We start from the raw sequence: 24,616 nt of genomic DNA on the forward strand, positions 1-24,616 counted from the left end.
ATATAACCGTTCCTCCAGAAAGATTCAGAGCAGAAATGAATGTGAGCAGCGTTCTCCTCCGCGCCGGCGGCAGAAAGCACTGACGAATACCGGGGAGATGCAGAGAATATGCCCGCAGCCATCTATACAACGTTACTTACAATGGCGAAAATAGGCATCAGGGGAAGCGGTTATCTTAGGATTTAAAGGGAACCCGTTATATTATTTACATAGTCCAATCTGAGCGTTGCATCTTACAGAGCTGAAGGAGAGGAGTATACTGATATACATTGATTTTAATTGGGAAAAGATTAATTAGAACTTGTAATTTATTCATATAAAACCCAGCTGCTTTTGAAATTAAAGGGGTATTCCACTCAAATATAACTTCTGATATGTTGCTGCCCATGGTGAGACTAACAATTCCTTCTATACTTGTTATTATCTTTTCAGTCTCCTTCCCCCAGTTCTCAGCTGCTGCTTTCTGCTGAAGACACAAAGATCTGTGTGAGCTTTTCTCTCTGTCTCCCCCTCCCTTCTGAGACAGATTACAAGTCCCTGGCAGACTTTATCTGCAACATTGTGGCTTCTTTGTAATGCTTGGAGGGTTATTGTGAGGTCAGGACCCTGGTCTGATGCAGCGCAATAAGCATGAAACTGCTGTCACTCTTCCTTGTACGTGAGGGGCGTCTTGTCTAACTGGTTGTTGTAGTGGATTTACCACAATAAACTACTTTTCCCTAATTTAATGAGAGTGCTTCAAAGCCTTCTTTTCATTCACCATTATATTACTTTTTACCCCCATAGATGCACCAGGTCTTATTTTCAGGTGATGTCTTATTTTTCCATGATGAAGAATTCACATGTCACATACACGGCTGCTTCCAGCCACCAGATGGAGCTCACCACCGCACACTCGTACAGCACAGCAGGGATAGCATATGGAATTGCGCCTTCCGGCCACCAGGGGGAGATCACCACTGCACACTTGTACAGCACAGCAGGGACAGCGTATGGTATGGTGGCTTCTGGCCACCAGAGGGAGAGCTCACCACAGCAGGGATAGCGTATGGTGCCTTCCGGCCACCAGGGGGAGATCACCACCACACACTTGTACAGCACAGCAGGGACAGCGTATGGTATGGTGGCTTCTGGCCACCAGGGGGAGCTCACCACAGCAGGGATTGCGTATGGTATGGCGCCTTCCGGCCACCAGGGGGAGATCACCACCACACACTTGTACAGCACAGCAGGGACAGCGTATGGTATGGTGGCTTCTGGCCACCAGGGGGAGCTCACCACAGCAGGGATAGCGTATGGTATGGCGCCTTCCGGCCACCAGGGGGAGATCACCACCACACACTTGTACAGCACAGCAGGGACAGCGTATGGTATGGTGGCTTCTGGCCACCAGGGGGAGCTCACCACAGCAGGGATAGCGTATGGTATGGCGCCTTCCGGCCACCAGGGGGAGATCACCACCACACACTTGTACAGCACAGCAGGGACAGCGTATGGTATGGTGGCTTCTGGCCACCAGGGGGACCTCACCACAACACACTCGTACAGCACAGCAGGGTCAGCATATGGTATGGTGGCTTCTGGCCACCAGGGGGAGCTCACCACAGCAGGGATAGCGTATGGTATGGCGCCTTCCGGCCACCAGGGGGAGATCACCACCGCACACTTGTACAGCACAGCAGGGACAGCGTATGGTATGGTGGCTTCTGGCCCCCAGGGGGAGCTCGCCACAACACACTCGTACAGCACAGCAGGGTCAGCATATGAGTGCACGGTAGGGCAGCTTCCGGACACCAGTGGGTTCACACCACAGCACAAACGTGGCAGGTGACGGATGGCGGCAAGCGATGGGCCCCTTAATGCCTTGCCTGCACATTTACAAGTGACAGCCGAGGAAGGGAACATCGGGGTTGGCGGCAGGTGACGGTCTTCATGTCCTGCATGCAGCTGCTCTGCAATGGATGGTGAAGATAGGGAACAAGGGTGGCGGGTTAAAAGAATCCCAGCTGCATGTCCTGGTGTTCTGTGCGGCGGCCATGCTTCCAAACAAAACTCTGCTAGGTCTTACTTTCGGGGGAGGCCTTATGTTTCTTATTTTTGGGGAAACAGGGTAATAATAATAATAATAATAATAATAATAATAATAATAATAATAATAATAATAATAATTTAACCCAATTTTTTCATAGACGTGAACTCTATATTTTTGAATTATTGGTCACAACTAAAATTCCAAAACTCCCTCCACTCCTCTCCTAAAAGAAACGTATAATCAAGCACATATAATACAGTGCGGCTCCTAACGGGAAGCGATCGCTCCTTGAAGAACCGTTCAGAAAATAATACAAGGGTTTCAGTCTTTGTCAAGTAGAAATAGAAATTAGCTGGATGAGAAAATCTTCCCCTGAGGAGTCCGCTCCCTCTTGACACTAGAAAAATTACAATCATCTCAGAAAACCTGAGGTCCCCGCAGACCCCGCCCTCCATACGAGAGATGATGAAAGCGCCATCCGAAAACACGTGTAATTATACGCGCCGGGAGAACGCCAAGAAGCCGGCGGCTGCTCACCTGACACCGGGAGGCGGCGAGTGAACTCAATTAATAGGGCAGATTATTTAGAGAATTACATTCTGCAGACGGTAAAAAGCTGGTAACACCGGGGGTCATTACCGAACACGCGGCGTGAAAATTTAATCACTCGCATTTACGATGCTCAATAGGAGGGTCATCCCCGTAATGGCGGCATATGCCCGGCGCAAATTAATTCTTTTATGTGAACACAGTCAAAAGTAGAGCAAAACTAATATGCACTTTGCAGCATCTGGCATTAGAACCACGGGAGAGCCGGAATATTACACGGTTAGGTTATTACGGGGATTTTATCAAATTAGAGAAATATACACAGAACGGCGAAACGGGAAACTTGCAAAGAGCGTAATATTTGTCCGACTCAAATTTTTTCTATCACTGATAAAATAACAATTTAAGCTGATTTAATCCTCACCATATCCAGGGCCGCAGCTTCTCTCCTCATATAACCACGTCACTCCTGGGAACGAACACAGAGCGGGTATACAGAACGCCACGCAGTGATCACAGAGCGGGTATACAGAATGCCATGCAGTGATCACAGAGCGGGTATATAGAACGCCATGCAGTGATCACAGAGCGGGTATACAGAACTGGTATACAGAACGCCACGCAGTGATCACAGAGCGGGTATACAGAACGCCACGCAGTGATCACAGAGCGGGTATATAGAACGCCATGCAGTGATCACAGAGCGGGTATACAGAACTCCTGGCAGTGATCACAGAGCGGGTATACAGCACTCCTGGAAGTGATCACAGAGCGGGTATACAGCACTCCTGGCAGTGATCACAGAGCGGGTATACAGAATGCCATGCAGTGATCACAGAGCGGGTATACAGCACTCCTGGCAGTGATCACAGAGCGGGTATACAGAACACCTGGCAGTGATCACAGAGCGGGTATACAGAACTCCTGGCAGTGATCACAGAGCGGGTATACAGCACTCCTGGCAGTGATCACAGAGCGGGTATACAGCACTCCTGGCGGTGATCACAGAGCGGGTATACAGAATGCCATGCAGTGATCCTGGCAGAGCAGGTATACAGAACTCCTGGCAGTGATCACAGAGCGGGTATACAGAACACCTGGCAGTGACCACCCGGCCATTCACAAAATAAGAGAGAAACACGTGGTCGAGCGCTTCTCTCCCTGCCCTCTGTGAAGGGTCCCACAGACTTACACCGGATGTACCATCTCAGTCATACGGCACAGAGCGGGGGGGGGGGGGACATCGTGCTTAGGGCTCACTTATCCAAACATCGTACACGTGCAAGATGTCAGCAAATCATGATGTGAACCCAACCTTAGGTGTCAGCCGATCCCACCGAATCTGATGGGAGTCATGCAGATCCAAGAGTCCCGTCAGTTGTGTAGCTGATAATGCAAGAAGATATATATAGTATATACCCTCCCGATCCAAGTGATTCTGCAAGCATATACCCCTGGAGTGTGAGCTTCCATGGCTAACAGACTGAGGTCTCATGTACGACATCTTTCTCTCATATCCACGTACCCTGAACAAGGTTTCCAGACCGTCCTGATCTCGCTGGCAGATATTTCCCCATCGTCACCACATCTTTTATACTACTGGGAGAGAGCGAACACAACACAGCGCTGGATGTACTGGCACCAGTCCCTGGCTCGCAATCCAATTGGCCAACACATTCACAGCAGCTTCTAGAACCAATGTCATAAGCCGCCATTATATCGACCATCATCATTACCGGCCTTACCAACGCGGAGAAGAATCAAGACTCAATCTTCGCACATGTAACGCCACCATTTTTTAATCCGCTAGTTCACAGCGTGATTCTCGTCAGTTCAGGCGGTGGAATCATCACCGGTCCAGAAAATCAATAGTAACTCCCTGCGGTGACCACAGAAGCAAAACACAGAGACGGGGGGAAAACATATAAAAAAACAAGAAGTACACGCTGTCTGCACATCCAAGACTACGGCCGCCTCTTCTATTCCTGAGCGTCATTTACATTTAATGAATTTCCCCAGAAAGTTTCTGAACGCCGGACCCGCTCCCGGATTATCCGCCGCCGCCGCACCCACAGGGCTCCTCATCTAAGAATCCGCGGCAGATACCAGGAGCTTTTATGTGCCGCACATCTGGGAGGGCTCCGCCAGTTTAAGGCGCTTTGTAATATAATCACTTTTTTTTATAGCTTTATGGTTTTATAGGTTTCTATTATTTAGTCGAGTGCGTCCCGTCTCGAGACTCGAGATTTTAAATTAGTCCCAAAGACAATCAAGATTTATTTATTTATTTATTTTTAGAGCCGAGCTTCCTCATCATAAATGTGACAAACCAGCACAACGTCCGTCTGATATTCCTCTATGGTCCTGTATATCAGCATAGGCTCTGCGGGTCTCTACAGCAGGGTCACCCCATGGTGACCTGTGGTCCCAGCTCTCCCAGGATTCCTGCTGCCAGTATCTGCTTGGTACCAGCCGTGAGTGCTGCTGTGGTCCTGCCTGCCACCTACGTGTCACCAGCTGCACAGCAGCCGCCGCTGCTAGCAAGACAGGTGTAGCGACCTGTCACCCACCACAGCAAGTTTAACCCACCTTGCAGTAAGCGCTGGTGAAGACCAGCGCCCCCTTAGACTCCCTAGCGGTGGTGCAGTGGATCCTTGACTCCAGACGTTACTAAGCCAAATGACACAACTTTTCCATATATCCACAGTACTACAGTATATACAGTCTATGTACAGCTGGGCTTAAAGGGGCTATCCAAAAAATGAAACATCATCCAGAGTACACACTACTCATAGACACTACTTAACGCGGTTATTATTGCAAGATGAAAAGTTATCCCTACTCACAGGAGCTGATTGGTGGGGGTCCCCTGCTGATGACTAAAATGGAGGTCAGGGGTCAGCAGTGTGCAGGTCAGCCATTCTCTCTATGGGACTTCTGAACAAAGAGTTCAGTAATATTCAGAAGTCTCATAGTGAATGAGTAGAGTGGAGTTTGAGCATTATCACTGGTGATCTATTCATTTGGGGGATAATTGACCTCTGTTCTCACGATTGGTGGGGGTCCTATCAGATCCCACTAATCAGCTACAGCAGGCATTCCCTATCCTATGGGGAGAGGATAAGGGCCCTATTCCACCGGACGATTATCATTCGCATAATCGTTAACGATTAACCATCTCAAACGACCGCTATTGCGAAAGGCCTGAAAACGTTCACTCATATCCATGGAACGATAATCGTTACTTATGATCGTATTTGGGATAGTTTTTTCTTCGCTATTGTGTTCGTATCTACTGCCAACGACCGAACAACGTCTTATTCAATGCGAACGATTTGCGAACATTTTGCGAACGAGCAACGATAAAAATAGGTCCAGGTCTTATAAAGCGATTTCTCGTTCGGTCGTTAATCGTTAACTGCATTTCAACCGAACGATTATCGTTTAGATTCGAACGATTTAACAATAATCTGAACGATAATCGTCCGGTGAAATAGGGCCCTTACTCTTAAAAGGGTACGCTGAAAACTTTTTTTTCCTTTAAATCAGCTGGTGCCAGAAAGTTATACAGATTTGTAATTTACTTCTATTTAAAAATCTCCAGTCTTCCAGTACTTATCAGCTGCTGTATGTCCTGCAGGAAGTGGTGTATTCTCTCCAGTCTGACACAGTGCTCTCTGCTGCCACCCCTGTCCATGTCAGGAACTGTCCAGAGCAGGAGCGGTTTTCTAAGGGGATTTGCTGCTGCTCTGGACAGTTCCTGACATGGACAGAGGTGGCAGCAGAGAGCACTGTGTCAGACTGGAGATAATACACCACTTCCTGCAGGACATACAGCTGCTGATAAGTACTGGAAGACTGGAGATTTTTTTAATAAAAGAAATTTAGAATTTCATATAACTTTCTGCCACCATTTGATTTGAGAGAAAAACATTTTCACCCGCGTTCCACTTTAATCTTACAATACCCACTTCAAGTATAATATCCCTATCTATCTATCTGTAATGATTTAACAACCTACAAGATAATTAGAAAAAAATCCCCTTTACATTACATTTGCTTTGATACCAATAACCAGGTAGAAAATTTCTTTCAATAAAAACCTGCCCAAAGGCGACGGACATGAAGACAGCGACGGCTCACAATCCTCTCATATATCAACCGTACACACCACACAGAAAGGGGAAGAGTCGCAGGAAGCGCTTCTGGCCGATCGCAACGTTGATGGTTTACACTCACACAGAACATGAGGCAACTCCACACACATCTCTCCGGACTCCTCTTCCACACGCACAGTAACGCTCTAACATTTCATGTATTTTGTTTTGTGTTTTGTTTTTTAAATATTATTAAAGGGATTATCCCAAGTAATTCTTATCCAGAAAATAGGCGATAACTACGTGATAAGTGGAGGTCCCTCGCCTGTCCCCCACCCATACCTGACCCCCGCTTCATTCATCGTCTATGACAGGGACGGGGAACCCTCAGCACTTCAGCTGTTGTAAAATTACAATTCCCATCATGCCTGGAGAGCTAAAGCTACAAGAGGTTCCGCTCTACCCCCCAGCGTTGCGGCATACGAGTGACGTAACTTTAGCAGTTGCAAAGACAGAGGGAGAAGCTGGAGGAGGTCGGCCGGCGGCCGGTCAGCCATGGGTCTTGTTTCCTTCTCCATTTTTATGGTTTCGGAAGCTTCCCGATCAGTATTTCCTGACCGTAAAAAACGGCCATGGAAGTGTGAAGGGGGGGGGGGGGGGGGGAAACAGATGGGGAAACGGGGAAGACGGGCGTTTGCTTCATAAAGATCCAGGGATTTCCTGTATCCTGTTTCCTGTCCAATGGGAGGAGGAGGCGGACCTCTCCAGGGGTGCAGTCATAGGGCGATATAAGAAAAGACGACATCTCTCACCCCATCTTTACGGACAATCTGAGGAGAAGAAAAATAGACATGCAAAATAAACATTTCTGGGACATTTTTCAAGACTAGCGTACGAGTAGGATGGCCTATTTAGGCCTAATATTATGTCTATTTCCATAAAATCGGGCGCGGTAGGCTACGCCTCCCCCCCACCCACCCATCAGGCGAGCAGGAGATACAGGTGGCATAGGCCGCGGGAAAGGGGCCCCTTTAAGTAAAAGGTTCTAAAAATGCAACAAAACCCGCCGATCTCTGTCCCTGTCTTTATGACTGGCGCTCCTGTGAGGCGTGAGGTAACATGGACATACTGGTAACCATATACAGACTATCATATGGCGGTGAACGCTGCTCTGATATACTCCGTCCTCACGGCTCAAACTACCTTCCCCCTAAATAATTGATGAGCGTTTTAGCCTTTTCTTACGGCGGCTGACACGGCTGAGCGTATGTATATCAGCATTATCACCATACCGTCTCCGGTCCTCCAGGACTTATAAACCTTCCCATATTCATCTCCAGTCAGTCCGGGCAGGTAATGGCGCCTTTCATGGCCGATAAGGCCGCAATGTGGGAAAGATCTGAGGCGGTGTGACCATGACTGATCGCCATGGCAGCCACTTTCAGCATAATGAGAGATCTCCTCTCACATCTCTAATCTACCATTCTCTTTCTTCTTTCCGGCAGAACACGTTCACTTCTAAAATCTTCACATCTAGAAGGTTCTCGCGTCTTCTCTTGTTTACCGTCGCTCCTTCCCCGGCTATAGTTACAGTGTATGAAGATGAGGAAGACGTCGACCAATTACAGCGACCCCGGGGTCAGCTCGGTATATGGCTGCCTGGTACCGGCTATAACATTCTCTGTCACAACTGATCAAAATCTTACAGGGAAAAAAAATCCGAAAAATGTAAAAAAAAAAAAAAAAAAAAGAAGAACTGAGTTTGCTAAATGCTTTTCAGATTTCTAATCTATACATCTAAACACCTACACAACTTTCTTCAGCTATACGCCATGAGGTGTTAAACTAAAAAAATCACAGGCGGATGGGGGGGCTGCGGGAACATAAAGAAAGTATACTTACCCATCCCTGCTATCCTATCTATCTCTGACAGCCGCTGACGACCTGCAGATCCTACTGCTGCGAGGTCATGGCCCTGCTGATCAATCAGCCGCCCCAGTCACTGATTGGCTTAGCGGCCGTTCCATCAGCAGGGCCGTGACATTGCAGCAGCAGGCCAGCGGCTGTCAGAGATTAGTAAGGCAGCTCTGCAAGGGCACGGGATGGGTAAGTATACTTTCTTTATCATGTTCCCCCACCCCCCTGCCTGCCGGTGATTTCTTATTTTCGCAGGATTTCTCCTTATCAATAATCATCAGTAAGCAATGCTGCGTCTATTCCTGCGGTCTGTGGGGGCGGGCGACTGGCGGCTGTCTGGCGGAGCTCTTTTACATATTGCTGTGATTTACAGATGCCTCAAATCTTTAAATACTCACAAGGGATCTGACGTCCAGAACATAAACTTTGCCATTTTGCACTTTTCCTGTACGGTCCCATTCACACTGCACTCCCTGTCTAGCTGTCATTTTCACAAGGTTGCGTCAAAACACCACCACGGTTTTTCAGTAATTTTTGTGAACTCACAGCCAAGTCTGAACTAAAGACGCTGAGTATATTCAAACCCAGTGTGTACAGATATACTTACATAACACCACTAAAGCGGATCTGCAAATGATAAATATAACTTTCGATATGTTGCTGCCCCTGGTGAGACTAACAATTCTTTCCATACTTTCCCCCATGTCTCAGCTGCTGCTTTCTGCTGAAGACACAAAAATCAATGTGTGAGCTTTTCTCTCTGTCTCCACCTCCTACCGCCTCCCTTCTGAGACAGCTGATGTGCCCTGGCAGGCTGTATCTGTAACATTGTAGCTTCTCTGTAATGCTGGGAGAGATAATCACAGTGGGTTCATCAGCAACTTGACCTCACAATAACCCTCCCAGCATTACAAAGAAGCTACAATGTTGCAGATACAGCCTGCCAGGGACTTCTTTACATCAGCTGTCTCAGAAGGGGGGGGGGGGAGACAGAGAGAAAAGCTCACACACAGATTTTTGTGTCTTCAGCAGAAAGTAGCAGCTGAGAACTGGGGGAAGGAGAATAGATAATAACAAGGTCAGCATAGCATTTTGCCAGTACCCATTGTATGTCAGCAATGCTCTTTATAGGTGTGAGGATAGCCTAAGCGAGATATACAGACCAATAACATGACTAAAGATCCAACAAGACTGCACCCTCCCCTATCTAAAAGCAGCTTTCTGTCAGTTCTCAGCATTGGTCAATACAAGTGGGGGAACCTGTCATCAATGGGACCTCGGGCAGCATGAAAGAAGGACAATAGTGTATGACCCCTGTTTGGAAAAGCTGTCAATCAAGGCTAACGTAACAGAGAGAGGCCACCGGGGGCCGTCCCAATGACTCGGACCGCCATTCCTGGACCGTATCACACACATATTGCAAACTACTGTAATAAGGAGCCTGTCCCCGATTCATGCTGCTTGTGGTTCAGGCAGAATCAAAGTGCAGTCACCCTTTAAAGGGGTTATCCAGCACTACAAAAACATGACAGCACCGCTCTTGTCTCCAGGTCAGGTTGGGTCTGCAATTAAACTCCATTCACTTTAACGGAACAGAGTTACAGAACCTGCACCCAACCTGGAGACAAGAGCGGTGCTGTCTCTGGAAGAAAGCGGACATGTTTTTGTAGTGCTGGAGAACCCCTTTCATGTAAATCTTCATCTATTTAACTCTGCGTTGTGCTCTGTTCACACTGAGTATATCAGCTGTATTTCCAATCGTATGCCGACCGCCATTGGTCAGACAGTGATCACATAACAAGAAGAACAGTATAGGTTATTGGTGCATTTACCTATACAGTATTATCCTCACATGACCGGAGGACGAACTTTTGGCCTCTGTCGGATCAATAGGGACCTATGATTTTCAGACTAATTATATATATATATACACACACACACACATTATATATATATATATATATATATATATATATATATTATACATATACACACACACACACACACACACAGCTGAATCTTCGGCTTTCTTCACGTCTTTACGCCAGTAGTGCGGATACGACCGCCATAGTCCGCGGCTCCCGTATATAGATTTTATTCTCTCACTTACAGGATAGGTGCCACTATAACTTTTGGTAAAGCCGGAGGATTCCGGATCCTTCCCCCCTCTCGGGGAGCGGTTGCTGGCCTACATGCCCCTCCGCACAAAGCCTCCTGTTCCACATTACACTCTGCAGTCTGATCGCGTTCAGGATCCGCTCAAACTCCGACATTCTTTGTCCACTTCATGGCCGGCCTGGCATCTGTAACATGACGTATAGGGCCGCATACCGCTCCCATGGAGAGGGGGAAACAAATCGTTTAGGGAATGATATATACAAGAGCGGCTGTATACATCTACGTATAGGTGGAGGGACTCGCTACATGCATGCAAATGTCCTTTACGTAACACAAAGCCCCCCCGACCCCCCCTCACCCACATACAAAAGGCCGTTCACAGCCGCAGCGGCAGGAGCAGGGTATGAAGTGGAGCCGCTCCTAATAAATAGCTGCCAGGAGATTAAAGCCGACACAGAAAACACATTGTGCTCCTTTAAATTTCCAATGAAGATTTAATTGAGTGTGTGTTATAAACAGAAAGGGACGATAGCGCTTCCGCTTCCTCTCCCTCCCCAAAAATCACAAGGGCAGACGACATTTTTCTTTTGGGTGTCAAAAAAAAAAAAAAAAAAAAAAAACACCCTAAAAACTAAAGAATTGATTTTGGCGTCTGATTTGCATGGTGTGGTTGGTGGCAATATGGAGGGGACATTAGGGTGTATTCACACTGAGGGATAGTGGTGCGCCATGAGGTAAAAAAAAAGTTTTTTTTCCACATGAAATATACTTAAAAGAGAATGTACCATCAGGTACCTCACTGGATTGGATTGAACCACTGCCCGGTTCCCGCACATGGCGCCAGTCTATTTCCGAGCACCGGCCTCCAGTGTGGTGCAGCCCCCTCCACTCTGTGGTGCGGTGGGGTTCCATTGAAAAAAAAAAAAAAGGACCACGCCATCCCAGCGTCGATACAGTAAGGTGGTAAACCCAAAGCTATGTACCTGATGGTACATCCGCTTTAAAGGGAACCTGTCACCATGACAAAGCTATCTAATATATCCCCATCATGTTATAGAGCAGGAGGAGCTGAGCGGATTGATATATATCTATATGGCAAAAGACTCGGTATCATTTGTAAATTATTGATTGAAATCTCTGATGTTTCCATACTTAGGAGTCCAGGCCATTACTCCGCCCACTGGACTCCTTAACACAGAATGAGCAGAAATTTCAAACAACATGTTACAAGTTATACTGAATCTTCTCCCACAAAGATATATATCAATCTGCTCAGCTCTTCCCGCTCTATAACATGATGGGGATAGATTAGATAGCATTGTCGCGGTGACAGGTTTCCTTTAAAGCACGGACACACAACGTTCCTGAATGTCCGTATCATTTGCCGAAAATAAACGTCTATATCATAATTAGCAAAAGTCCCAATTTTGACGACTACAGTGGAGATTTATTAAGGCCTGCTCGTTTATTCCCACGTTCCGGGTTAGTAACACATAAAGGACGGAATCGTCCATTCTATAGCGCATGGACTGTGCGCGGTAGTGGGGATAAGGTGTAACTCTACCTGTAACGTCATCTATTCTGCGCACCTGGAAGAGGATTTCCCAGCACGGAGACCTCACAGTCTCCAGGTAACACAGGTAAGTGAAGCATTTAGATTCCCTCGGAAAATGAGCTCTAAAAAGTGTGTGAATACATTTATTATTCCGCACGAGCGACGCAATTTCTGCCGAGCAGCGAAGAGAAAATTTATTGGCCGATTCCCTCTGGCTTCGATAATTTGCTGGTCCATAGAATACAACGTAACAATCAATTATCCTCTTAGATTTCTCCACATAGAATATTACACTCAGCAGATTAGTTTCCTGGTGTATCCAAGGACACATGATGCGGTGGACCACGTGGCTGTGGAGGTGCCCGGGGCCGGACCCTCAGGAGTCACCGAGTTTTCCCAGGGAATACATTTGCATCTTGGTATAACCCCTTTAAAAAGGCAATTTTTTTCTTTAAAATTAACTGGTATTTTATAGATTTGTAATTTACTTTTATTGAAAAGTCTCCAGTTTTCCAGTACTTATCAGCTGCTGTATGTCCTACAGGAAGTGGTGTATTCTCTCCAGTCTGACACAGTGCTCTCTGCTGCCACCTCTGTCCATGTCAGGAACTGTCCAGAGCAGGAGAGGTTTTCTATGGGGATTTGCTGCTGCTCTGGACAGTTCCTGACATGGACAGAGGTGGCAGCAGAGAGCACTGTGTCAGACTGGAGAGAATACACCACTTCCTGCAGGACATCCGGCAGCTCTGCAGTACTGGAAGTCTGGAGATTTTTAAATACAAAATAATTACAAATCTGTATAAAAATATAAATTTGTATATACAAATCTCATTTTTAACCTATATAAAATTACCAAGGACCATCTAATAGGACCTAGAGAATGTACATACCCTTACTGCTAGTGTAACCGCATGGTGTGAATGGGCTCAACCAGGAGGAAGGGGGTAAACAAGCGACGGACACAGGAAGCCGCACAGCCATATGATATGATACCTAAGGTTCTTAAAGAGGATGTACCACCAGGTACATCCTCTTTAATCTGAACCCACGGATTGAACGGCGCCATCATAGGGAAGCCGGTGCCGCGGTCCGTTTTTCGGAACCGGATGGTGCTGAAGCACTGGAGGAAGGCCGGCCCGCCCCCAGTGGGAGGGAATCCCCTCCCCTGTATGACGCGGCTCCATTAGAATGAATTAGAATGAATGAAGGCGCGTCATACAGGGGAGGGAATTCCCTCCCACTGGGGGCGGGCCGGCCTACCTCCAGTGCTTTAGCACCGTCCGATTCCGGTGCATAGAACGGTGCAGCGTAAAGGAACCAGGCCACGGTCCGAAAAACGTGACGGCGCCGTTTGATTCGTGGGTTCAGATTAAAGAGGATGTACGTGGTGGTACATCCTCTTTAAAGGAACCTGTCACTAGGTTTATTCCATCTTAAATGAGAGCAGCATAAACTAGTGACAGAAATACTGAACAGATGGGTATATTACTTACATCATTCTGCTCAGCCGTTCTCCTAATATGCAGGAGAATAGGATTCTTGCCACACCCCTCCCCCCGCCCTCCAGGTGATGATTGACAGCTGACTGCCTATACACAGCATGGATAGATAACTGCCAATCAGCAGCTGGTGGTGGAGTTTTCTACTTCTCATGAATATCCAGGACTGCTGAGCTCATGCACATAATGGAGAGGACTACTTATTGTCCATGTTATTCAGGAGGAGATCTCTGGATCAGCTGCACAGATCAGTGTAAGTGATCCATCATCCTGCTCAGCTTCTCTGTCACTAGTTTATGCTACTCTGAGATAGGACCCCATACACCTGCTGACCCTGAGATAGGACACCATAACCCTGCTGACCCTGAGATAGGACCCCATACACCTGCTGACCCTGAGATAGGACGCCATAACCCTGCTGACCCTGAGATAGGACGCCATACACCTGCTGACCCTGAGATAGGACGCCATACACCTGCTGACCCTGAGATAGGAGGCCATACACCTGCTGACCCTGAGATAGGACGCCATACACCTGCTGACCCTGAGATAGGACCCCATACACCTGCTGACCCTGAGATAGGACGCCATACACCTGCTGACCCTGAGATAGGAGGCCATACACCTGCTGACCCTGAGATAGGACGCCATACACCTGCTGACCCTGAGATAGGACGCCATACACCTGCTGACCCTGAGATAGGACCCCATACACCTGCTGACCCTGAGATAGGATGCCATAACCTGCTGACCCTGAGATAGGACGCCATAACCTACTGACCCTGAGATAGGACGCCATAACCTGCTGACAGAGTCTCTAAGACTTTGCTCTGAGAACACTTACTCACTAGACTCTCACACTCAGTAATATTTCCCGATCTTCTTCCGCCTCTTTACCGCTATATAACCTCTCCATTTTTTTTCTGCAGTTCTTCTTTTCCGGAGCGCCCGCAGAGACCTTCTCCATCGCTCCTTATTTATCCCGGCGGGGAGTTTCTTCTTCATTGTAGGATATATGTGGGAACTGTTATTAACGGCCCAGCGGATAAAACAACGGGAACTCCCGTCCTGTGGGCATCGTCCCTCCCAAATAACAGACTCTGCGCCTGGGAGGAATACCAGAGAAGGGAATCCTGCTGAACGCGAGGACGACGGACGAAAACCGGACAAACTGCAAGACTGGAAAACTGGGCCAAATAAAAGGGAGAGGATGCTGAAGAAAATAACTGAGACCATCACTGTGTCTGCACCAATGGGACCCCCACCAATCCCGGGAATGGAGGTCTACAGTGTGCACAACCAATGGGACCCCCACCAGTTTACTTCTATTAAAAAATCTCCAGTCTTCCAGTACTTATCAGCTGCTGTATGTCCTGCAGGAAGTGGTGTATTCTCTCCAGTCTGACACAGTGCTCTCTGCTGCCACCTCTGTCCATGTCAGGAACTGTCCAGAGCAGGAGCAGTTTTCTATGGGGATTTGCTGCTGCTCTGGACAGTTCCTGACATGGACAGAGGTGGCAGCAGAGAGCACTGTGTCAGACTGGAGAGAATACACCACTTCCTGCAGGACATACAGCAGCTGATAAGTACTTGAAGACTGGAGATTTTTAAAATAAGTAAATTACTGGCACTTTTTTGTCATCAGTTGATTGGAAAGAAAAGGATTTTTTGGTGACCAATCCCTTTAAGGTAATGTCTATAGAAATACAATGTACAGACCGTGGGGGCGATGTCTACAGACGTGTAAGATACAGTAACGACCTGTGGTAAGTAGTCGCTTCCTATGTTACTACAGCGATCTGCCGCTAATGATGGACAACAGCTACAAGGTGACGCAATCCCCACCCCCGAACATTGATGGAAAACGGTAAAGATGCCGGGAGATGGAATCTAAAGTTACGGACGTTCCGGCCGCCGGATGACGCTGCCAGGGATAATTGGTTTAACCAAAAGGAACAAAAACAGAAGTAATTGAATCTGCTAATCTGTGAAACACGAGAATTATGAGACGTGATAATAAGTATAATTCTGCCGCAGAGAAAGCAAAACATGTTAAAAAAAAAACGTCCGCCCTTCAATACGGCGGAGTGTTCATTCAGCGACGTCCCGATATACAGAGCCGCTCTATAAAAGCCTTTGTATCTGCCCCCATAGAAGCATCGGCAGGGATTTCACGCAGCAACAAAAGCCATTTGGGGTCAGACACCCTGAAGCGGAACCTCCAGCTGAAAGGAGACAGCGGGATAAGACAGAGGTCCGATCACGGCCGTCACAGGGAGAAGAAAAGGGACCAATCGCAAAGGAATGCGGAAAACTTCCAGAATGATCCATTATGGGAGACACAGAGCAAAGAAGGGGAGATACCTGCCGCCATGGTCATCACCACAGCCCTTACCGAGGGAGCCCAGCGCCAAAAACTACGGCAAACGGCCAAAAACTACGGCAAACGGCCAAAAAACTACATAAAACAAACAGCCAAAGACTACGGCAAACGGCCAAAGACTACAGAAAATAGATAAAATCTGTAAAAATGCCCCTAACATTGCCCTAAAGGTGTCTCCCTACTCCCTAGTAACGTCAATGGTGAGAATGACCCCCTATGGTTCTAGTAACGGGTGAGGTCCGAGCACCCAGACTTCTACTATAAAGGATAAAGCCCAAATCACAGGTAATGGCCAAATAATGGGAATGTTTAACAAAAAAATAATAATAATAAAAAAAATTTCAAATCACTCGATGGCAAAAAGTTACATAGATTTGTAATTGACTTCTATGTAGAAATCTCCAGTCTTCCAGTACTTATCAGTTGCTGTATGTCCTGCAGGAAGTGGTGTAGTCTCTCAAGTCTGACACAGTGCTCTCTGCTGCCACCTCTGTCCATGTCAGGAACTGACCAGAGCAGGAGAGGTTTCTATGGGTATTTGCTGCTGCAGTTCCTGACATGGACAGAGGTGGCAGCAGAGAGCACTGTGTCAGACTGGAGAGAATACACCACTTCCTGCAGGACATACAGCAGCTGATAAGTACTGGAAGACTGAAGAAGTAAAATACAAACTTTTTGAAACTCGTTGATTTGAAAGAATAAGTGGTGAGAAGATGTCTAGGACCCTAGAGATATAAGGTATCGCCCCTTCAGGTTATACCCTCGGCAGTGTACAGCGTCTCCGTTTTTCGTGAACGGACCCACCACCATAATAATGCTGCTCACCCCTCTAATATTCTGCTATACAGCAGGAGGAGCTGAGCCGGTGTATAAATAGTTTGGGGGATAAAACACTCAATATAACCTGTAACTGATTTAGGAGTCCAGTGGGCGGTCCCACTCAATGACTGAAATGTAAAAAGACAGCTGTCAATCACTGATCAGGCCCGCCCACTGGACCCTTAAGGGGTGAATGAGCAGAAATTGTAATTATTTAACCAGATACAAGTTATACAGAATCTTTTCCTATAGATTTATATATCAATCTGCTCGGCTCTTCCTGTTCTAGAAGACGTTGCTGACAGATCAGCGTTACAGGTTTCATATAGGACGGAGTCATGATACCCCAAAACTATTCTATGGCAGGAAACCCGCGGGGACAGGTTACCTGATGTGTACCGTACGCGGCTGATGTAACCCCATACGCGGCGCAGTATATACGGTATATATGTTCATCCTGGTAGATTGCAGGTCACCTCTTACACCCCCCACAGGGACTCTTACACTGATATAGAGGAGCTCCGCAGAGCATTACTCTAATCCCAGCCCTTATTTACGGCCGCCGATATTCCCTCCAGTATTTCCCATCGTATCCAGGTGTTCTGGTAATTGTCGCTTTCATTGACTATACTGAAACGTCTCCCCGGACTAGAATACAAATCCTACATGATGGATGTCTGTATCGATGGCCGTTCCATTACACGGCCGCACTGGCCCCTCACGGACATCTCCATTATTCTACATCCGCGGAGGATTCCACCAGATTAGTGAACGCAGAGCAATGGTTTCCATCGAAAGATGATGATATACGGCCGTCCATAGAGAAGTACCGCAAGCACTACCTCTAGCAGAGTAATCCTTACACCATACAATTATCTGTTGTTACAGACAATAAGTGTCCCGGGGCCATTGCAGAACACAAGAGGTCACAGTCACGTAACTACAAGAACGTCCAGAACAGGTAGAACCTGCAGAACATAGATAACTAGTATTCTGGCTACAAGTGACGGCCACAGCGGTCTGTTCTGCCTCCTGTTCTATATGTTTGTAAAAGACATAGGAGGATTGGTAGGTAAGGATAGTGACATAGGAGGATTGGTGGGTAAGGATAGTGACATAGGAGAAGGGTTGGTAGGTAAGGATAGTGACATAGGAGAAGGGTTGGTAGGTAAGGATAGTGACATAGGAGAAGGGCTGGTGGGTAAGGATAGTGACATAGGAGGAGGGTTGGTAGGTAAGGATAGTGACATAGGAGAAGGGTTGGTAGGTAAGGATAGTGACATAGGAGAAGGGTTGGTAGGTAAGGATAGTGACATAGGAGAAGGGTTGGTAGGTAAGGATAGTGACATAGGAGAAGGGCTGGTGGGTAAGGATAGTGACATAGGAGGAGGGTTGGTAGGTAAGGATAGTGACATAGGAGAAGGGTTGGTAGGTAAGGATAGTGACATAGAAGAAGAGTTGGTAGGTAAGGATAGTGACATAGGAGAAGGTTTGGTGGGTAAGGATAGTGACATAGGAGAAGGGTTGGTAGGTAAGGATAGTGACATAGGAGAAGGGTTGGTAGGTAAGGATAGTGACATAGGAGGAGGGTTGGTAGGTAAGGATAGTGACATAGGAGAAGGGTTGGTAGGTAAGGATAGTGACATAGGAGAAGGGTTGGTAGGTAAGGATAGTGACATAGGAGAAGGGTTGGTGGGTAAGGATAGTGACATAGGAGAAGGGTTGGTAGGTAAGGATAGTGACATAGGAGAAGGGTTGGTAGGTAAGGTTTGTCTATTACTGATGACACAATAGGGTTAATATTCCAGTAATATGGAGAATGATTTAGCTTTGATAGATAAGTGGAAACTGCAGATCAATGTTTCAAAATGTAAAATAATGCACTTGGCTGTTCTGTGTTAGTGAAGACTTCAGAAGAGAAGAATTTAGGGGCAGTGATTTCTGACACCTCTCAATGAGTCACCAGTGCAACCAGACGGTAGGGAAAGGTAAGAGAAAGGGGGGTCATGATGGAAACCTTTATATATGTTACAGGAGGGAAGAAGGGAAAGGGAGGTCATGATGGAAACCTTTATATATGTTACAGGAGGGAAGAAGGGAAAGGGGGGACATGATGGAAACCTTTATATATGTTACAGGAGGAAGAAGGGAAAGGGAGGACATGATGGAAACCTTTATATATGTTACAGGAGGAAGAAGGGAAAGGGAGGACATGATGGAAACCTTTATATATGTTACAGGAGGAAGAAGGGAAAGGGAGGACATGATGGAAACCTTTATATATGTTACAGGAGGAAGAAGGGAAAGGGGGGGACATGATGGAAACCTTTATATATGTTACAGGAGGAAGAAGGGAAAGGGAGGACATGATGGAAACCTTTATATATGTTACAGGAGGAAGAAGGGAAAGGGAGGACATGGTGGAAACCTTTATATATGTTACAGGAGGAAGAAGGGAAAGGGGGGACATGATCTGGGTCCAGTGTTATCCGACTATAGTAAGGTTTTTCCTACTTTTGGACATAGGTTCTATATGACAGCGTTTCCCGCTCTGGTTCCCGCACCGGCGCTCGGTGTATATTAGGCGACCATCATCCAAGTGTAGAGGATAAAAGGGACTAAAGAGCACAAATGGCCATGACACGTTCTGAGGCTCCGGGGCCACAATACAGGGAAGAGGTTCTCCCGGAGACAATCTCACTAATGGAAGGGACGTTCCTCAGAGGATGCTCACCGGGGACGGCAGCCACAAGAGACCCCATCTACTTACTGGGTTATAATCACATTAACAACTGCATCACTCCCAGTATAGAGATACGTAACACAACAAGCTTTCCCATTATAAAGAGACGCTAACCTCAAATATTTAAGACAAATTACTAAAAAAAAAAACTGTGTTCACTCCACATGGGAAAATAAAGAAGTAATAATGAAAAAATACATAAAAAAAAAAAATCACAGGACCTGTAGGTAAAAAGGGGATGAAAAGAGAACAACTACAACCAGGGAGAATCACAGAGATGAGAGGTGTACCCCTTTATAAAAATGTGACCAACAACCCATCTCTATGTACAGAGTCAGGGGGGCGGGGTCAGACCTTAATGTTATGGTTGAGTTCTAGGCTCCCTCCATCCTGCTGCTCCTCATCCACCTTACAAATGGTTGTGAGTTACCTCATATTCCTTACACAGATGTCACACACCGGACACGACCAATCCCACTGATTTAATGGGTTATCATCATGGGGTTCAGCATTTTACCAAACACAGTAGTGCAATATTCTGCCCTTGATTTTTGACAGAATCTGTGAGCAGGTGTGAACAAGGCCTTAGGACCCCATTACATGGAGCGATTATCAGGCCGATTCGGCAGATCATTGCTCCATGTAATAAGGACAACAATCACGGGATGATCGGGTCTTTAGGTCCGGACACAAAATCATCGTCTGATGCTGACCGCGCATCGCTACCTAATGTCCGGCTATCTTCCCGCAGTGTCTGAGGTGCCAGGCCGCTGCCGCAGCCAATCACTGGCCCTGGCACTGTCCTGTAGACTGGCTGAGCGGCCTCTGTCACTTCAGACACTGCAGGAAGCTAGCAGGACATCAGGGAGCGCAGAGAGGTAAGTATAGCTTCAAGGGCTTCAAGTTATTCTTTTAAACCTCTCCTGTTTCTATGCCTTAAAGTCCAGTGGGCGGTCCTTATCAAAAACCTAATAGACTGCTGTCAATCACCGATAAGGACCACCCATTGGACTCCTAATGAACCAATAAGTTACAAGTTCTACTGAATTTTATATATCAATCTGCTCAGCTCCTCCTACTCTATAATACTGTTCAATTGGACAGACTCCCTTTAAGAACTAGACATTAATAAGCAGCAGCCAAGTGTCACCGGTGAGGTAGCGGCTTATATAACACTTTAACCTCGAAATGATTTAAGCCACAGATTGAGAACCTTAAGCAACAACTACAACTCCCATCCTGCCCGGACAGCCGAAGGTTCCCCATCCCAGCTTTATACCATGTACATTTTCACTCCAGCAGTAAATGATCTGTGAATTAGCGTCCGTGGGTTTGGACGTCGCTCTAGTTCACCCTCAGGGCTTATTTCTATAAATTCTAAACACTTACAGGATAGTCAGTCCGAACGGAGAAACATTAACCCCGACTGGGAGGGAAGCCATGCCAAGGTTTTACGGCTCCTTGTGTCTATAACGCAGCAAATAGATGAAAAAGTATTTAAAAAAAATCTAATAAAAAATGTCAGGGTTGTGACCAAATAATAAGGTGTCACGTTGTGTAGACTCGCGCTCACCACGCGCACTTCTAAATCTCTATTGGATCAAATTATTCCAAAAAAAAAAAAAAAAAGGTTATTATAAAAGCAGACATTAAATTGGATTATATAAATAGAGAATAAAACCGCCAGATCTTTAGGTAAACAGAATATTATCCGCGTTCTCTCGTCAACTCGATGCAAATCCGCTTAGGGCAGGATAGAGGGAGAGATAAGCCACGTGGCCTGATTTGCAAATTAAAAAGAAAAAAAAAAAATGATAGAAAACACAAAATATTTCTTACAGTATTCAGAGAAAAAAAAAAAAAGATGATTGTGCTGCTCTCTACAAATCAGCATCTCATGGAAGGGAGAAGGTCCAAGAGTCCGCCCCAAATATACTAAACAGTGTCGGTCATTTTTTGCCCAAATTTACACAATTTTAAAAAAGTACAAATACCAGTCTCTGAAGTGACAGGCAGCTCAGCCAATCAACAAGATACCGGGGAGCGGGCCGAAGCCAGGAAGATACCGGGGAGCGGGCCGAAGCCAGGAAGATACCGGGGAGCGGGCCGAAGCCAGGAAGATACCGGGGAGCGGGCCGAAGCCAGGAAGATACCGGGGAGCGGGCCGAAGCCAGGAAGATACCGGGGAGCGGGCCGAAGCCAGGAAGATACCGGGGAGCGGGCCGAAGCCAGGAAGATACCGGGGAGCGGGCCGAAGCCAGGAAGATACCGGGGAGCGGGCCGAAGCCAACAAGATACCGGGGAGCGGGCAGAAGCCAACAAGATACCGGGGAGCGGGCAGAAGCCAACAAGATACCGGGGAGCGGGCAGAAGCCAACAAGATACCGGGGAGCGGGCAGAAGCCAACAAGATACCGGGGAGCGGGCAGAAGCCAACAAGATACCGGGGAGCGGGCAGAAGCCAACAAGATACCGGGGAGCGGGCAGAAGCCAACAAGATACCGGGGAGCGGGCAGAAGCCAACAAGATACCGGGGAGCGGGCAGAAGCCAACAAGATACCGGGGAGCGGGCAGAAGCCAACAAGATACCGGGGAGCGGGCAGAAGCCAACACGATACCGGGGAGCGGGCAGAAGCCAACACGATACCGGGGAGCGGGCAGAAGCCAACACGATACCGGGGAGCGGGCAGAAGCCAACACGATACCGGGGAGCGGGCAGAAGCCAACAAGATACCGGGGAGCGGGCAGAAGCCAACAAGATACCGGGGAGCGGGCAGAAGCCAACAAGATACCGGGGAGCGGGCAGAAGCCAACAAGATACCGGGGAGCGGGCAGAAGCCAACAAGATACCGGGGAGCGGGGGCAGGTAAGTATATACAGTACTTTTTTATTTTATGCTTTTAAAGCATGAACATCACTAACGATAGATCGATAGATAGATAGATAGATAGATAGATAGATAGATAGATAGATAGATAGATAGATAGGAGATAGATAGAAGATAGATAGATAGATAGATAGATAGATAGATAGATAGGAGATGGATAGATAGATAGATAGATAGATAGATAGATAGATAGATAGATAGATAGGAGATAGATAGGAGATAGATAGGAGATAGATAGATAGATAGGAGATAGATATATAGGAGATAGATGGATAGGAGATAGATAGATAATAGATAGATAGGAGATAGATAGATAGATAGATAGATAGATAGATAGATAGGAGATAGATAGATAGATAGATAGATAGATAGATAGATAGATAGATAGATAGATAGACACACAGCTCTTGCTGCAGATTGCTGCTCGTTTAAATTACTGATCCGGCCGTGTAATACAACTCTTAGGCTGGGACACAGGTCACCAGAAATCAGTCCAACATAGACCACTGGTTGCAGTCACGATACGTCCACATTGGCTGTGATAGAGCAAAGTGAAATGGTGATCTTTGGCCTGATGTATTTAAAGGGATTATTCAGTCTTTACAAATTGCTGGCCATCAATATCAGGTGGGTAATGGTTTAAACCCCAGCACATCCAGCAATCAGATGTCTAAAGACGTGAGAAGCCGGCAGTCTTTACGCTCTACATAACCGTGAAGATGCATTGCCTGTACATTGTAGCAATGGTGGAGGGTACAGCTGCATCATTCCTTGAACTGAATGGAGAAGTAATGCTGCAGTGCCCCACAATACCACCCCCGGCAATAGTACCCCCGGCTATAATACCCCCGGCTATAGTACCCCCGGCTATAGTACCCCCGGCTATAGTACCCCCGGCTATAGTACCCCCGGCAATAATACAGCCACAATCTGTACACTGAAGAGGCTGCAGGGCCTCAACAAGCACCATTCCCCTCCAAACAGCTGATCAGCGGGGTGTCAGGGGTCAGACCCCCTCCAATCTGATATTAATGGCCTATACTGAGGACAGGTGACCGTTTTTTAAAGTCTGGAAAACCCCTTTAAATGAGTCTCCTTTAAACGCAAATGTCATCGTCACTGCAAGAAGACGTTTTTCTTAGATTGTCCTAGAAAGTTTGTTTTTTTCCTTGCGGAGGAGCCGGCATATGTATCAGTGCATTACACAGAGGACGTATTGATTTCAGTGGTAACCTTTCGGCATGACCTCACGTGGCGGAAAGGTCAGCACCTCCACAGGGGCAAATCCTCACCAGATCGTCCTGGGGAATATCCCTTTAAATCCAGTGATGTCACCGTGCGAGCTCTGTCCTCTGCGTGTGGTGCTGATTCAGCTGCACCGTGTAGCAGAGCGTTAGGCTAGTGCAGGAATACAGTGTATATATAGCAGCGGTGAGTCCACCTGATCTGCATTTCCCCCTTGTGTATGTGATGGATTTCCTCATCGACGGCCATGGCCGTTATGGAAGAGCGAGGAATTTCCATCAGATAAATGCACACGGCGCACATCTCCATCCGCGGTGTCAGAATTCTGCATGAGCAGCTCCGGCTCCGATCCCTCGGCCCAACACCAATTAGTCTTATATTCCGCAAACAGACAAGTGAAATTCCCATTAATAATTCAGTTTAGCATCGCGGTGACCCCTTCTTCCTGCATTATAACATCACACATCTCTCCCAGACGTCTCAGCATCCATCCAGCCTCCGCACATCAGACTTATCACAGCAGAAAATGCAGCGGCGGCCGTGGACGTGCGTCCTGATCCCGGCTACAAATATTAAAAGTTTGCAATTTACTGTGAAGCTGTAACTGTGCAGAGAGGTGGCGGGCAGGCCGGCGTTCACACGGGCAGGTTCTTTGTGCTGTATTATTGGTGGCCTCCTATACTCAGCACCTGACCTCCCGGGTTATGCAAGGACCTGGCACCATCATGTATTTCCTCCATGCTGTACAGTAACAGTGACCACCAGGACCTTAT

The 24,616-nt window shown here is 47.1% G+C and overlaps 1 protein-coding gene and 1 long non-coding RNA gene across 4 annotated transcripts in view; one reads left to right on the top strand and one right to left on the bottom strand.

Moving 5' to 3' along the window:
* The window catches only part of LOC138799895 (uncharacterized), a 47,482-nt gene extending 32,437 nt beyond the window's left edge, over positions 1-15,045 (top strand). For both annotated transcript variants that reach the window (XR_011364325.1, XR_011364324.1), the window contains exon 3: positions 14,697-15,045. This is a non-coding gene — a long non-coding RNA (uncharacterized lncRNA). The remainder of the gene's footprint in view (positions 1-14,696) is intronic.
* LRP8 (LDL receptor related protein 8) overlaps positions 1-24,616 on the bottom strand; it is a 137,276-nt gene that overhangs the window by 105,438 nt on the left and 7,222 nt on the right. The gene's annotated exons all lie outside the window — the stretch shown is intronic.

Source organism: Dendropsophus ebraccatus, chromosome 8 (assembly GCF_027789765.1).
Source record: "Dendropsophus ebraccatus isolate aDenEbr1 chromosome 8, aDenEbr1.pat, whole genome shotgun sequence".
NCBI classification, from domain to species: Eukaryota; Metazoa; Chordata; class Amphibia; order Anura; family Hylidae; genus Dendropsophus; species Dendropsophus ebraccatus.